A 17,056-nucleotide genomic window follows, 5' to 3' on the forward strand; every position below is an offset into this window, starting at 1 on the left:
GCCGGAGTTCTGTTACTGGCCACCGACGACCTGCGCGAGGCTATCCGAGCGGTCGTGTGGGAGGAGCTACAGAAGCTGTTTCTGTCATCACAGCCTTAAGTGGCTTCGATTGCTGATGCCTTATGTGAGGACCTCCAACAATTCCGAGCAGCCCCTGAATCGCCGCAGCCTCAAGCGATGACATACGCCGCTGTAGCCCGCCATCACGTTCCCCCTCCGCGCCCACGGCAGGGCCCAGTGACGACAGTTTCGTCGTCCACCACCACCCCCGCCGCCAGCACGCCAACCCGTGATCCCACACGGCATTCCAAGGAAGAGTGACGTTTCCCGTGCCCCCGACTACCGTCCGCTTTGCTATCGCTGCGGAGAAGCTGGGCACCTCTACCGCTGATGCCCATAGCGGGAGATGCGATTCCGAGGGTTCGCCGTCAACGCGCCGTGACCACTGACTGGCGAACGACCTCGTGATATCGCCGACTACCTCGACGCCACTCAGTGGAGCCCTCGACGACCATCCTGTTCGCCGTCCTACCTGACGGCGCTACCTGACGCCGCAGCACCGTCCATACACTGGCCCAGCCCGGGGCCGGTCTGCGAGTCCATATCCGGAAAACTAAAAGCAGCAACTGATGGAGGCGCGGTTGCTGTTCGTCGAACTGACGAAGATCCGCCGCCGTTGCTGTCCCGACGAAGCCAGGAAGCCAAGACTACGTCGACCTGACGACGCCACATACCATCCACAGGTCAATGTGACGCAGCCGTCATCTGACGCCAAGACCCAACTGTAACGCAAGACAAAGAACCACCGACCTCGACATGCTTCTCGACAGCCACGCAGTTACCGCCTTATTGGACACAGGGGCCGATTACTCCGTAATGAGTGGACACATTGCCGCCCAGTTGAAGGAAGCTAGAACTGCATGGGAAGGCCCTCAAATTTCAACCACTGGAGGACACCTCATTACGCCGACTGGAACCTGCACGGCAAGAATTACCGTTCATGACCGGACTTACCCTGCCACCTTCGTTATCCTCCAACAGTGTTCACGAGACGTCATTCTTGGCATGGGCTTCCTGAACCAACACTATTACTCTGGAACATTCTACGACAGATGTATAAAAGCCGAAGCGCTTGACCTGCTGATCAGATTTTCGAGGATCGCCGAGTGTGTTCGCCGCTATCGTTCTTTGAGTGTAGCCTGCTTTTGAGGACACAAGTTCGCCCAATAAACGCTAGTTTCTATAATCAGTTTTGCTGCCTTCTTTGTCGTCACTACTATATCACAGCATTTTACACCCACAACTGATTGTAGTGATGAGGATTTGAGCTACGAGTCCGAAGATGACAGTACCTCTGCTTCAAGCTCTGACGTTTAAAGTCAGTCTGGGACATCTGCAGCTGCTCACCGGTAAGATGAGCAGCTGCTCACCGCAGCTGCTCACCGGCATTGCGCGCACTTATCTGCCGACCTTTGTGCACAAGCTTAGGGCTATTCTTGTTATCTGCAGGGTTCGTATGTCGATAGGCCAGGATGTGCTGCCACCGGCTGTGAAGAAACTTCAGTTCCCGCCAACAAGGCCACCCGGAGCTCATCTCAGCCCAGCACTTCGGAGCAGCGCGAAAGTTTTACAAAGGCGAGCGATTTTTTCTTGCTATTCAACGCAGAAGTGATACTATCTGCAAAAACACGAACAAATATGCCTGGATGCATACTTTGGAGCTTCCAAGCTATGCTGAAAGAGATGGGTCATGGAATGAAGTGACTCCCGAAGAACTAGTGAAGTTCATTGGACTGCTAATTTATATGGGCATTGCGAACGTGCCACGCGTCCACCTTTACTGGGATACCAGTAGGCTTCCTTTAAGGGCTTCTTCCACGGAACATTATGGCAAGGAGACGGTTTTCTGCACTTCTGCGCTTCGCAAGTGTCACTGATCCGGAGAAGACTACTGTAGCTTCGCACGGCAAGCTGCACCACATATTATGGCTTCTGCAACACGTGAATACCACTTCAGGAGAACTTTTTCAACCTGCGCGGGAACCTCTCTATGGATGAAAGAATGGTGAAATCAAAAGGAAGATAGGGTATTTGGCAATACATGTGGGACAAAATTGTAAAGTGGGGATACAAATTGTAGGTGATTGCCGATTCGCAGACTGGCTATTGCGTTCAATTTTACGTGTACGCAAGCAAACGGGAAACAGCTAGTGCAAGTGGACTAGCATTTGATGTGGTGACGCAACAGGGCAATAAGTACCTCAATCAAGGATACGTTATCTACATGGGTAACTTTTATACATCTGCGTCTCTCTTTGCTCGCCTGCTAAATCACAAAACCCTCACTTGCAGGATGACACGTAAAGATCGTCAGTGCTTCCCATCTGAACTGAAGGACGTGTCGTGGGAGAAGCAGGCAATGAGGTGATGTTCGGTGGCTCCGATGGAACAACATCCTCTATTTGCAATGGAAGGACAGCGAGGTTGTCCATGCCTACAGCGCACCCTGCCAACAGGCATGTTACAGCCACAAGAAAAGAGAAAAGGGGGCGTGAGGTCTATCACCCCAATTGAGAAGCCGCTACTGATTGACACCAATTCTGGAATGCTTGGTGTTGACAAGTCTGATCAGCTGATTGCATCTTATAACGTTTTGATGAAGTGCGTGAGGTGGTGGAAAACACTGTTCTGTCATTGTATTGACATCGCTGTTGTGACTAGCTTCATCATTTTTCAAGAGCACCGGCAGCAACACCTCCTGACACCGGAATTTCAAAGGAGCGCCCATTCGACCAACTTTCTTTACAGATGGAGCTCACCCAACAGCTGCTCGAGCTTGATGATGAAGAGGTTGCCCAAGTAGACCATGTCCCAAAAGAAGTACCGCACCACCAGCAAAAGATGCCGAAAAGGCGTAACTGCAGGATGTGCTACCAGGAACGAAAAGTAGAACAAAAGACGAACGTTTCTTGCAAAAACTGCGGAGTGCACATGTGCCTCACGAAAACCAGGAACTTCACTGCATGGCATAAGCGATGAGGCTGTTCCCGGTCTCAAGTTTTTTTTTAGGTAGCTGAAGAACAGCATTGTACAGAGAACTTTTTTAGATAGTGTTCCTGGGTCATTGACCTTCAAAACGCATATTATAAATTTTCTTTGTTAATAATGCATGTGTAGATACTGTGCCTTTTGTTTCTTGTTTTTATCAACTCGCCTCGAAAATGGCACTTTTTCGAATTTTTGTGTATTCTCCAATAAATTGTTTGCTTTGTAACTTATGTTTCTGGAAAGAGCATTCCATTATGTGCAATTTCGCACGCTGTAATGTGTGCTTGAGTATTATTTGTACCGACAAAAGAATTTCTTCCGAGACCTATGAAAAACAGCCATTTTCTTGCAGTAACGATAAGAGTTAAACATTGTGTGTGTGAACTGTATAATCAGTGGATGGCCGGCGACAACCCAAAGACCCCAACCGTCCGGCTGCGCAGGCCACCTCTCGCCACTGTAGCCACATGGATGTCGCAGGCTTGCGCTTGCTGCCTAACGATATTGTCGCGAAAGGCAGTCGATGATTGGTATGACATAGTTTTGTATGTAAATATTTGTACAGTGTAAGCCTAAAGTAAATGCCAAGTTAATAAACCTAGTTATATGAATGCTACTCCTCCTCGTCATCCTACCTATGGATCTGGACTTGCCCCTGCTGGAGCTCATCCCCTTTCATCTCCCTGGTGAGCTCATGCGTCTGATCTCTAACAGCTGCATCACTTCTCTACAAAGCAGCGGAGGTGCGGGGTAGCGAAGACCCCGCTCTACTATCATGAGCCGTGATAAATGTCCAGGAACAACCGTCCCGGAGCCCCTGCAGTTTTCGTCCCCATACCTACCCCTTTTATTGCACCGCCAATCTTCAGAGGCATGCCAGAAGAATCTATCTCTGAATGGCTGCTTTGCTACGAACATGTAGCATCACTCAGCAAGTGGAGTCAAGCGACAAAGATTAAATATTTATATTTGGCATTGGATGGGAATGCAAAAAGTGGCACACCGCTCAAATTTTAACGGGGGGCCCTAATTCATGGGAAGAGTGGGCAACATTACTAAAAACGTCTCACCAGTCACCACTCAATCGAAACTGCATATTTGCGGCTGCAAAAACCAGAACCAGCTACGATCAGTGTCCCCCAAACAATATTACTATGATGATGCCTTCCTCTCGACACAAAACGGACCGTGAACCTTTGGAAGGCGCTGTCTGGAAACACAAGTTTTCCCCCTTAAGGTGAGCACCGTCTTACTGCCTTACAAATGCAAAAGTGCAAACACGTTGTTCTGGTTATGTACCGAAGACAGCTTCGTTGCACTTCTCAGAAGTGTTGCTTCGAAAGGATAAAACAGCAATACCTGGGCTTCTTCGATTTTCCACTTCTGGCTACCCGCGGGCTGCCAGAAGCTGCCAGGACGATTTTGGTCTGGCTGCTCTCTGGAAGTTCTCTGGCTAGCAGACGACTAAAAGAGGCGATAGGCGCTCGCCGCCATCTTTGCGGGGACTTCACGAGAGCACATGCCTCAGGCATGTGCTCCCGCCCGGCCGCCACTGCCGCATTTGAAACGTCGCTATGTGCACGTGTCGCGCCCTCTTCCCACGCTCGGCTGTATCGGGCGTCAAAAATTGATTGGTTTTCGGCGAATTTATTTTGTATTCAGTGTTTACTCGACCATCTTGGGCCTCTGGCTCTTATTGGTCGAAATGACATATTGGTGGAGAAGCCTGCGCCTCCCGCCGGTCCCTTGAATGCTGCAGAAAGTCATTTAAGGAATGGTTTGAGTTAATTTTGACGAGAGCAAGTAGACAGCAGCACACGGCGCAACTTCACGAAGGGAGATCTGGCCGGTCCGGCAGGCAGTCGATGATTGGTATGACATCGGATGTGGAGGTTTTGTCTAAACAGTGCAAAGTGCGACATCAAGGGTGTAAACAGTGACCCCCTTCACAAAGAGTGCTTGGTGTGCCCCTTGGTGTGCCAAGGCAACTACCAAGGCACCAGCGTTGGAATGGAAGTCGCAGGAGCAGTGAAAAATTTTGGCAGGAGTGAGGAGCTTCACAGAATTCGATACGTCAAATACCTTCGGGGTGGTTACAGCAAGGCTTTTATGGCTGTGAAGGCACAAATGCCATATGGTGATTCTATTGAAATGTCGAAGCTTGAGTGCATAGCGCACGTGCAAAAAAGGATGGGCACAAGGTTATGGAGGCTAAAAAAAAAAAAAGAAAAAGCAGGAAAACTCTGATGGAAAGAGCCTCTCGGGCCGAGGCCGACTGACTGATGCAGTTATAGACAAGCTCCAGACGTACTATGGTTTGGCCATCAGAAGGAACGTAGGAAACTTGGATGAAATGCAAAAGGTTGTTTGGGCAACCTACTTCCACTGATCGTCCGCAGACGATGACCCATGCCGTGGACTTAGCCCAAAGGGACCCGATACGTGGTGTGCTATCAAAAGAAGTCAGTCAGAGGGCAAACCTTCTGTCCATAAGGAGAGTTTGCCTGCATCTGTCTTGGAGGCTATCAAACCCATTTATAGGGAGCTATCGAAGGCTGAGCTCCTAGAGAAGTGCCTGCACGGGCGAACTCAAAATGCAAATGAGTCGTTCAACCATGTTCGGGAACGTGCGCCATAAACGTGTTTGTTAGGCTTCAGACCCTAAGGATGGCAGCACTGGACGCTGTTCTTTCATTTAATGATGGTAGCATCGCACGGGCCAACGTTATGAAGGCATGTGGATTGAACCCAGGGCGCAACGCTATCAAGTGCCTAAGGGAAGCTGACCACAAGTGCATGTACTTTGCGGACCAAGCAACACGACAGCTCACAAAAGAGGCCCGGCAAGCAAAACGACACGCCGAAAAGCAAAAAAATGACTGCGACAGTAACTATGAAGCAGGTGGCTATTAAACTAATGACTATGAAGGTGTTTGTGGGAATAAAATTTTTTTTTTCACATCTTTTTCCACTTTAGGCTCAATTATCTCAACACAGTGTTTTTTCTTACAAAGGTACCATTATTTCCAATGCCTTTCAAGACAGACGGCAGATTTTTTTCTGCAACTATCTACGAACATGTTGGCAACTACTGAACCAGAATTAAGCAATTTCACTCGGTAGTTTTCTCGTTATGAATTTTCAAATGTGCAAAGAAAGCCCAAACTTATGCGGTACAGGTAAATATTTTATTAAAAATCAAATTTTCAACAAATTTCAATTATTCTAGTTCAGTACAAAGTGCACAAAATTCGGAACAAAATGATATACGTATTACCAGGGTACTGCTATTAGTGAGAAACATGTACCTCAACATGGCCTAAAAGGCATGAGAAGTATAGGGCTTACCCTGTGCCCTTAAGGAATGGTTTGAGTAGTTTTGAGGAGAGCAAGGAGACAGCAGCACACGGCACAACTTCACCAAGGGAGAGCCGGCCGGTCAGGCGGGCCATCGATAACGGGTATGACATCGTTTTGTGTGTGAATATTTGTACAGTGTAAACTTAAAGTAAATGCCAAGTTAATAAACCTAGTTATTTGACTGCTACTCCTTGTCATCCTACCTACGGATCTGGACTTGCCCCTGCCGGAGCTCATCCCCCTTCATCTTCGTCTACCTGGTGAGCTGATGCGTCTGATCTCTAACGGCTGCGTCACTTCGCTGCAATATGGTGATGAGGGCGCTCAAGAAATGTTGCATGCGCAACTCCCCGGATGGTACCGATGACGACGAGTTGTGGGACGCAGCCAGTGAGAAGAAGTAGTCTTCAGACAAGAGTTCCAACAGCTCGAACAAATGAGCAGGCGCCAAGCCTGGTGGCACCAGTAAATAAAACGAAGGTTCCTGCTTTACAATTGTTATGTTGACTTCTTTGCTTTAAGGTAAAGGGGTCGACCTATATGCCGCCTCAGCCTATATTCCACATTATGCGGTATAATTGACTTCCATGCAGGTCTCATCTTGGATGCCACAGTTCTCTCCAACCACTACCTTGGATGCCAAAAAGGGCCCAAACCTGGAGCTACAGCATATGACAGCTAGCATCTGCCAGAACACAAATGCAAAATCTGGAAGCGGAAGTGTGCCTGGCTTTTAAAGCAGTCCATGTCCAAGCATGACCTGCATTCCACTACCCTTGCATATGATGGGGACGGCCGCAATTTCTCTGCCCTCACAGAAGAGGATGTTTACAGGCTTGCGCCAATTGTAAAAGAAGAGTGCCTCAATCATGTCCGAAGGAGAATGGGAAGTGGACTACGAAACATTGTGAAGAAGAGCGATAAGCCACCGAGTGGGAAGGGGAAGTTGAGAGAACCCCTCACTGATAAGCTTACAGACTACTATGGTTGGGCCCTGAGCAACAACTCTAGTGACATAGCAGCAATGAGGCGTGCAGTGATGGCAACGTATAACCCCATCACATCGACCGACCAAGACCCTCACCATGAACTTTGCCCAGAGGGAGCTGAATCATGGTGCCGCCATAAAGCTGCAGAGACAAAGGGTGAGCCACAACCCAAGCACAACCCTCCGGACTACGCTGCTGCAGCTATACTGCCTACCAACAGCTTCCACAGGAGTCTCTTCAGTGCTGCGTGGGAGCGGAGACTCAGAATGTGTCAAGAGTCATTCCGCTCTATCCTCTGGTCCTTGATGCCCAAAGGTCTGGTCTGGAATGCTCTGGTCCTTGATGCCTAATTTACTTTAAGCACTCATCCTTGCGCTACAATGTTGGCTGCTGCAAAGCAACTGAACTGATATCAGTCTCTCTTGGACTCCAGCCAGGACACCTAGCCATCCAGCGAGCTCTTGAAAAAGATGCTCTACGCCTGAGAAAAAGTGCCAAACGACACCAAGAGAAGATGGGAGCAAGGTGGAACAAGAAAGAGAGTCCACAAGGACACTTGAAGCTACTTCACAGGAGCTTTCTAATAAAAACTTTGTACTTAATAATAAACAAAGTACTTAAGTACTTTGTAGCCCCCTGGGATATCTATCAAGGGATCATCACAGTGAATTTCAGCTTCCTACTATACTCTTCCTCCGGCATACACACGAGCCACCTCAATAACTCTGAAACTAATAAACACAGTTCCACGAAACTTTGCAGTTACTCTTAGTTTGGTGGTGCGAACACACCGCGAAATTTATTTTCATCTGGATATCTTATAAAGTTCGGTTTCCGGGGTAGCCTCTCCTTAACTCTCAGCACGGCGCCATCTCAGTAGGACACAAACTTCCGTTGACTTTGAATTTCCAAAAAAATTTATAACCGTTGTGCTACAGACAATATCATCTGGTGGATTTATTGAGAACTCCTCTTTCAGTTTCCTTTTTTGCTTGTGTGCGGAGGTGCGGCCGCAAGTGAAATTTGAACAAAAAGTGGTTTCGAGTTCTGCAACAATGGGGTCCTGTCTATGCAGCCCCGCACACCGCCACTGCCGACTCCTGTTGCAAGCAATTCAGCCACTTCTGGTGCCGATTTTTAAGATCCAAGCAGCAGTGATGGCTCAAGTAACGATGTGGGATCAGATTTTAGCTTGTGGGATCGCACGCGCATCCCGATATCTCCAGAGCGGCCACGCGGGTATCAATTCAACCACTGAGACCGCCGCATGCCGTCCCCTTGCTGCGCTCGGCCTTTGTGAGCGACTGACCGCCCCAGGGCCCGAGCGCAGGTCCACTCTGGGTGAGCTCAACTCTTATCAGCCTCTTTTGTGGTTCCAACATTGTGCGGTTTATTTAGCCTCAGACGTGCGGAACACTCCGCCGCTGTGGTTTTGTTCTGTGTTGGTGTTTGCTATTGTTGTCCAGTTGGTACTTGTATCCTAAGGTGAATAAACAACTTAAGTCTGAGCCTCACCCTGTTCCCCTGGGCCTGAACCTGCCGTGGTCGCAACTCACTGCGAACCGCGGGGTCGCAGCCCTGACTGTTAGGGCTGCTGCGAAAGTGATAGCAAGCGACTGCAGCTCCGCCGGCGCTGTGCGATCCAGAGAAGGGTCAGGTGCGGACGCGCAAACTTGAGTAATACCCCTATAAGCTCTGATGAAGATAACCCAGCTCAAGTGCCTTGAACCTCAACAAGTGCTCACTGATAAGTTGAGTTTTAGATTTCGTGCTGTAATTACACAAGAATGTGCTTTGGATTTCAGGACAGCAGTTTGATTTTTCTGTTTAGGGTGTCGACAACCTACAGCCAGGATATTTTTCCAAATGCACCGTGCCGTATCTAGTTTTCGCCCACGAGACAGACCGGTGCGCATGTCAGCGCAGCGCTGCGGAGCGACACGCGTCGATTCTCAAAAGCGCTGGCTTTTTCTCGTTTAGTTCTGCCGAAGTGATCAAAATTGTGCGAGAACACAAATATGCCTGCGTGCATATTTCGGACTGACCGACACACTCTCGACACGGCTCTTGGGAGGAAGTCACTCCACTGGAGATGCTGAGACTAATTGGGATAATCATCTACATGGGAGTTGTCAAAGGGCTGCGACTGCACTTATACTGGCGAACAACAGGAATATTCAGTAACCTCCCGTGATATATTATGCCAAGGGACCATTTTTTCACGTTGCTGTTGTTCCTAAGCGTAACTGATACAGAAGACTTGGCAGCTGCAGCATCTGTTGGCAAGACTTGGAGGGTATCCTGGCTTCTGAACCACATCAATCAAGAATCTGCAAATTTGTTTCAACCACAGCACGACCTTGCCGTTGACGAACGCATGGTGTGGGGATGCGCGACCGTCGCGCCTCCCCTGATATCTTGTTTTCCCGCACAGCCCCCGTCTCCGTGCGGCGTCGCCGCGTGGGCCGCGGCGGTCGGCGTGGTACAAGCGTGGTGCGAGAGATGTCGCGACCGTCGCGCCGCGGCGGGGTTACTCGGGCGCCGAGGGACAAGGGGCTGCCGCTTTTTCCCGGCGGGTCGGGCGCACGGCGTGGACGTCCCACGCGCGCGCGCGGCGACCCATGCTTCTGCGAGACCGCCTCGCGTGGCGGCCTTCGAGCGCGCCTCCGTTGGCGTGACCGAACACGCGAACGACCAGGCGTTGGGATCCAGCATGGGGCGAACATATTCGCTCGCAGTGCGGTCGCGGTAAGTCGGACTTCTACTAGATTTGTCGCGCGCCCATCGGCATGTTTTGTGGATAGCAACTCGGCTAGCTGGCATTTATCTATGAAAGGTGCAATAAATGCCCTTGTGACTGTTTGCACTACTGTGTTGTCGTTCCTTTGTCCCAAGAGTACGGAGGAGAACCGCAGATCTCCCACAATGGTAAAATCGAAGGCTCGATCAGGTATAAGACAATACTTCCAAGACAAGGTGGCAAAATTTGGATATAAGCTCTGGCTGCTGGTAGATACGAAGAACTGGATACACCTTTCAATTTTCTGTGTACACTGGCAAGCGTGAGGCACAAGGAAAAAATGGCTTAGCCTTTGACGTCGTGAACAAGCTTTGCACAAAGTACCTTGATCAATGCTACAAAATTTATATGGATAACTTCTACACTTTAAAACAACTTTTTGGGCACCTCCTTGAGCACGAGACTCATGCGGAACAATTTGCGAAGACAATCGCTGCTTTCCAGATGTGTTGAAAGACTCATAATTGGAGAAAAGCCTGCAGCGTGATGTACGATGGATTCGTGATGGTAGCATCCTTTATATGCAATGGAAAGACCGACATGCTGTAAACTTGACGAGCATGATGCATACAGCAAATGAGCATGTTCCGATCAAGAGAGAAAAAGGGGCACCAGTGGGCTCCAAAAGTCATCTAAAAGCCACTCCTTGCCCATGAATACAATGCTGGGATGTTAGCGTGGACAAATCAGACCAGATAATTGCCACATATAACGTCCTTAGAAAATGCGTACATTGGTAGAAGACGCTGTTTTTTAATTGTGTGGACATCGCATGTATGAACAGTTTTATACTGTTCCAGCAGCACCGGAAAGACAACTCAACAGTTCCTGAACTTTCTCGACGCACCTACTTTGACCAGCTTGCATTTAGGGAAGAACTGATTCAGCAGATATTTGAGTATGAAGTCGCACAAGGTCGTGCTCCCTTGTCCCCCTTGGACCCCGTTCGGCACTGACCAAAAAGAATGAAGAGGAGAAATCGCAAAATCTGCTATGAAAAAACAAAGGCACAGAACAGAACAAACGTTTTCTGCTCCACTTGCGAAGTATGCCTTTGCTTCTTGCCTTCACGGGATGGGTTCCCAAAGACGTCCACATGAGCCTGCCCATCCTACTTTTTGGTTTATAAGATGCTGTGTGGCACTTCAATGATGGAAACAGAAGTACAGCAGATATTTTGAGGGAAGAAGGCATCGAACCTGGCCCCCACACTTTCGTAGCATGTTTCATCAGTGACCAGTACCGTTTGAAGAAGGCCCAACATCAATCAACAGATGAGGTAAAACATCTCCACAAGAAAAGACTGGCAGCAACAAAAGCCAAAAGAGCTCGTGGCAGCAAAGGAGGGCCCTAGCTATTAACCACGTGGATTTTAACTTTCTAGGGCATGATCTTGTTTCTACAAGGATTGAAAACTAATCTTGTTTCTCTCAAAATTTGATTTCTTGCACTTTCTTGTTGCGCAAACAGCTATAACTTCAAAACAAATATTTTCCAATGAAACTTTGCACGCTCGTTCCTTTATTACTAACCTGTGCAATGAAGTAGGATGAATGAAATTGAATTGTAAGTTTGGATGTAATCATGTTCTATGTCAAGAAATGCAGGCAAAAATGACAAATTTTTGTTTTCGGTATTTTTTGCTGTAGCTTGATTCCCAATTATTGGATGGCAAAGATCCTAGTTTACAATTCCTGATCTCTATTCGCTAGTTATGAATGTTTGCGTAACAGCCAAGTTTGGGCAATTTTCTGTCAATAACAAACGCCAGCATAGTTTTTTTCACTCTTTTTTGTTTTTGAATATCATAAGACGGTGCTTTATAAGGTCAATGTGAAATAAAAATTTAATGGTCACAATATTTAAAAAAAAATTGAACTGGTGAAGTAATGCATTGCATCGAAATCCTGAACCACATGGGAATTGTGGAACTGCCTCACCTCCGTCACGACGGGTTTGTGCGACCATCTGTGACTATCAATGCAATTTCTGTAAAACCACACGCGTCAGCGGACTTGCCGCAATTTCCTTCTTTCCTTGCCTCCTTTCTCTCCCTGTGATCTTTGTTCTCCCCTTTCCCATTCCCCCGGTGTAGGGTAGCCAACCGGACGTTATCCTGGTTAACCTCCCTGCCTTCTACTTTTCTCTTTCCTCCTCCTCCTCACCTCCGTCTATACTGGAATACCTCGAAGTTATTTTCGGGCCTCATTCCTCCAAAGATTATGCCCAGGAGCCGATTTTTTTTGTTCCTTGCTTTTCTGTTTCATGGACCCGGAGAAGACTGACCCTGTCCGCGATGGCAAGCTGCACAGGATCGCACATCTACTGCAGCATATGAATGACGTGTTAGGTCAGCTTTTTCAGCCGTACCGAAATTTGTGCGTGGAAGAACGAATGGTTAAATCAAAAGGACACCGGGAATTCGGCAGTATATACGTGACAAGAGTGTCAAGTGGGGGTATAAGCTATGGGTCCTCGCTGACTCAAGGACAGGCTACACTGTCCAATTCAGTGTTTACACCAGGAAGCAAGAAACACCCAGCTCAAAGGGACTGGTTTATGACTTAACCGCCTGTGTGATGTATACTTGAATCAAGGCTACATCAGCTACCTTGACAACTTCTATATGTCCACCTTCCTCTTTGAACATCTTCGTGAAATGAAAACTCTCTCTTGCAGAACAACGCGCAAAGATTGTCGTGGATTCCCCTCTCAGTTGAAAGACTCCACTCGGGAGAAAAGATCAACTTGAGGGGATATTCAGTGGCTGCGGTGCCGTGATGTGCCGTACTTGCAGTGGAAAGACAAGCGCGCTGTAAACATGATAAGCACAGCACACACTGCCAACAATCACGTCACTGCAATGCGAAAAGTGAAGAATAATGGACACAGCTCGCTACCAGGAGGCCGCTTTTTATAGAAGACCACAATAAGGGCATGCTTGGTGTTGACAAGTCCGATCAACTTATTGCTTCTTATAATGTCTTGATGAAGTGTGTCAGGTGGTGGAAGACACTGTTCTTCCACTGCATTGACATTGCTGTCGTCACCAGCTTCATCATTTTCCGAGAACACAGGGAACATCACCCCGAGATAGAGGAGCTCTCTAGAAAGACTGGCTTTGACCAGCTTGCATTTCGAATTGAGCTGGTAAACCAGATTTTTGGGATGGACGACAGACCTAGTCACCCTCCACCTACTCCAAAGAAGTCAGAGCACAAGCCCCAGGTGCAAGAAAAGCGGCGTAACTGCAAGCTCTGCCACGAAAAAAACAAAACAAAGTAGAGATGAAGACGACAGTTTTTTGTGAGCCATACGGTGTGCATCTGTTTCATCCCGACGAGGGACTGCTTTGGAGAATGGCACGCCACTCAACCATGCTAACTTTTTTTGTGTGTGTGGAAAGAACAGTTTTCCGAAAAGCTTCCTGAAACTTGTGTTATCTCCTTATGACGTAATAGGCTTCAAAATGTATATCTTCAAATTTTTTCACTATCAATATTTTTAATGTTGCGCACCTTTTTCAAGCAGAACGATATCTTCAATGTATAAATTTTTACATTATAAATCTTTTTTTCATTAATTTGTGTAATAGATATGCAAAATTTATGTTATTCGATAGGAAATTCCTTTAGCTACATTTGGATACCAAACAATGTAAATAAGGCATTAGTGCCTAGCCGCCAAAAATCCTTTCCTTCCACCTAGTAAAAACTGCTTGTTTTCCCATGGTAGCAAAGGAATTGAAGGGACACTAAAGGTTAATGTTAAGTCAACGTGGAATGTTGAAATACCATGCCAGAAACCTCGAAATGCATGGTTCATGCAAAGAAGAGATTTATTTTAAGAGAAAATGCATTCTGAAGCGTCCGAGTACTTCTAGCGCAGTTCAAATCACCCGCCTTCCGATCGAGGAATGGTGACCTCCTGGTCTCATAATGACTTGGCGCCGTTGGTGAGTAAAACAGCGCCTGCAGACGGCGCTACAGCTTTTCTGCGCAAAACGCAAACGCGCAGCCAGAAACAGAGCCAAGACAGAGCCGACCGCAGCGTGAAAGCGGAACTATGGCGACTAGTGGAAGGGAAAGCGTACGCCGACTTTGACGCTTGTTGCAATGGACGACCCTGACGATGACACATTGGCTCGTGATGCTGGGCTCGACTTCAGCGATTTAACTCTTTCGTTACCACGCCTATTCAAATCGATCACCGGTGATCGATGCTTTAAACGGCCGATTTCGACATGTTGGAATCGTTTCTCGTGCAGCTAGCGCCATCCAGTGGTTAGTCTAGGCAGTGCACTTGTAGAACCAGTTTAAATTTTCCCGCTCTGACGACGTTCTGATTTTTGATGCGCCTTTTTGAGAACTAATGTGCACGTGTTGTTGCAAAAGGGGGCGTGGCGGCCACGCTTGAGAAAAAAAACTGCCACTCGTGGTAATTCAGCATTAGCGTCAAATTTTTGTGATCAAAAGGCTCCCAGCAAGTCAAATATTGAATCATATTGTCGGCTCTGTTATCGGGCGGCGTTGAGTGGGGATAATTACCCGAAAATGACGCCAGCTATTCACTAGTGAGCTTTGACTTGGAGTCCGGGTGGTTTTATTCCACGAAAACACATTCCTGAAGGTCCGCCGCATGTCCAACATGTATACCTGGCCTTTACAGCCAGTTTGCAGCAGTTTTGGTTTCGCTTCTCTTGTTAAATCCGCCAGAGGGCCGCATCCGGTGTTACTATCGCTACAACGCCAGTCGCTCCGGTCTCTGCCATGGCGTCGTCGTCCGACGCGACTGCGCCGCGCGGAAAGCGTTCTGCTCGAAAGTATTCTTCACCCGAACCTGATTTTAGTGACGAGGATTCGAGCTTCGAGTCCGAAGATGACAGTACTTCTTCAAGCTCTGACGGCAACGATGTTTCAAGTCAGCCCGGGACATCCGCAGCTGCTCACCGGTGAGTTACCTTTACGGCCTTGAGCAGTCACCGGCGTCGCGCGGCGCTTATCTGCCGACCTTTGTGCACAAGCTTAGAGCTATTCTTGTTATCTGCAGGGTCCGTACGTCGCTAGGCCAGGATGTGCTGCCACCGGCTGTGAAGAAACTTCAGTTCACGCCAACAAGGCCGCCCGGAGCACATCTCGGCCCAGCACTTCGGAGCAGCGCAAGACGTTTTACAACGGCGCGCGATTTTTTCCTCCTGTTCTTCACCGCAGAAGTGATAAATACTATCTGCAAGAACACGAATAAATATGCTTGGATGCATATTTTGGAGCTTCCAAGCTATGCTGAAAGAGATGGGTCGTGGAAGGAAGTGACTCCCGACGAACTAGTGAAGTTCATCGGACTGCTCATTTATATGGGCATTGTGAACGTGCCACGCATCCACCTTTACTGGAATACCAGTAGGCTTTTTTCAGGGCTTCTTCCTCGGAACGTTATGCCAAGGAGACGGTTTTCTGCGCTTCTGCGCTTCCTAAGTGTCACTGATCCGGAGGCGACTACTGCAGCTACGCACGGCAGGCTGCACCGCGTATTGTGGCTTCTGCAACACGTGAATACTACATCAGCAGAACTTTTTCAACCTGCGCGGAACCTCTCTGTGGATGAAAGGATGGTCAAATAGAAAGGAAGATCGGGTATTCGGCAATACATGCGGGACAAAATTGTAAAGTGGGGATATAAATTGTGGGTGCTTGCTGATTCGCAGACTGGCTATTCCGTTCAATTTTATGTGTACGCAGGCAAACGGGAAACAGCTAGTGCAAGTGGATTAGCATTTGATGTGGTGACGCAACTGTGCGATAAATACCTCAATCAAGGATACGTAATCTACATGGACAACTTTTACACATCTGCGTCTCTCTTTGCTCACCTGCTAAATCGCAAAACCCTCGCTTGTGGCACGACACGTAAAGATCGTCGGTGCTTCCCATCTGAACTGAAGGACGTGTCATGGGAGAAAAAGGCAAACAGAGGTGATGTTCGGTGGCTCCGACGGAACAACATCCTCTATTTGCAATGGAAGGACAAGAAGGTTGTTCACATGATGTCAACAGCGCACACTGCCAACAGGCATGTTACAGCCACAAGGAAAGAGAGAAGAGGCGGCGTGTGGACTATCATCCCAATCGAGAAGCCGGTACTGATTGACGACTATAATTCCGGGATGCTTGGTGTTGATAAGTCGGATCAGCTGATTGCATCCTATAACGTTTTGAAGAAGCGCGTGAGGTGGTGGAAGACGCTCTTCTTTCATTGTATTGACATGGCTGTTGTGAATAGCTTCATTCTTTTTCAAGAGCACCGCCAGCAACACCTCTCAACACCGGAATTGCACAGGAGCGCCCACTTCGACCAACTTTCTTTTCGGATGGAGCTCACTCAACAGCTGCTCGAGCTTGAAGATGAAGAGGTTGCCAGAGTACATCCTGTCCCAAAAGAAGTGCCGCACCATCCGCAAAAGATGCCGAAAAGGCGAAACTGCAGGATGTGCTATCAGGACCGAAAAATCGAACAAAAGACGAACGTTTTCTGCGAAAACTGCGAAGTGCACCTGTGCCTCACGAAAACGCGCAACTGCTTCACCGCATGGCACGAGCGCTGAAGCTGTTCCCGGTCTTTAGTTTTTTTTATGTAGCTGAAGAACGGCGCGGTACAGAGAACTAATTTTTTTAGACAGTATTCCTGAGTCATTGATCTTCAAAATGTATATTCTAAATTTTCTTTGTTAATAATGTGTATGTAGATATTGTGCTTTTTCTTTCTTGTTTTTATCAACTCGCCACGAGAATGGCACTTTTCCGAATTTTTTGTGTGTTCCCTAATAAATTGTTTGCTTTGCAACTTATGTTTTTGGAAAGAG

The 17,056-nt window shown here is 48.0% G+C and overlaps 1 protein-coding gene and 2 pseudogenes across 3 annotated transcripts in view; 2 read left to right on the forward strand and 1 right to left on the reverse strand.

Annotated features, from left to right (window-relative positions):
• Nucleotides 1–17,056, reverse strand: part of snama (something that sticks like glue) — an 81,216-nt gene that overhangs the window by 46,264 nt on the left and 17,896 nt on the right. The window lies entirely within an intron of this gene.
• LOC140219951 (piggyBac transposable element-derived protein 4-like) lies at nt 12,270–14,374 on the forward strand (annotated as a pseudogene).
• LOC140219829 (piggyBac transposable element-derived protein 4-like) lies at nt 14,375–17,041 on the forward strand (annotated as a pseudogene).

This window comes from Dermacentor andersoni, chromosome 8 (assembly GCF_023375885.2).
Source record: "Dermacentor andersoni chromosome 8, qqDerAnde1_hic_scaffold, whole genome shotgun sequence".
In the NCBI taxonomy this organism is placed as follows: Eukaryota; Metazoa; Arthropoda; class Arachnida; order Ixodida; family Ixodidae; genus Dermacentor; species Dermacentor andersoni.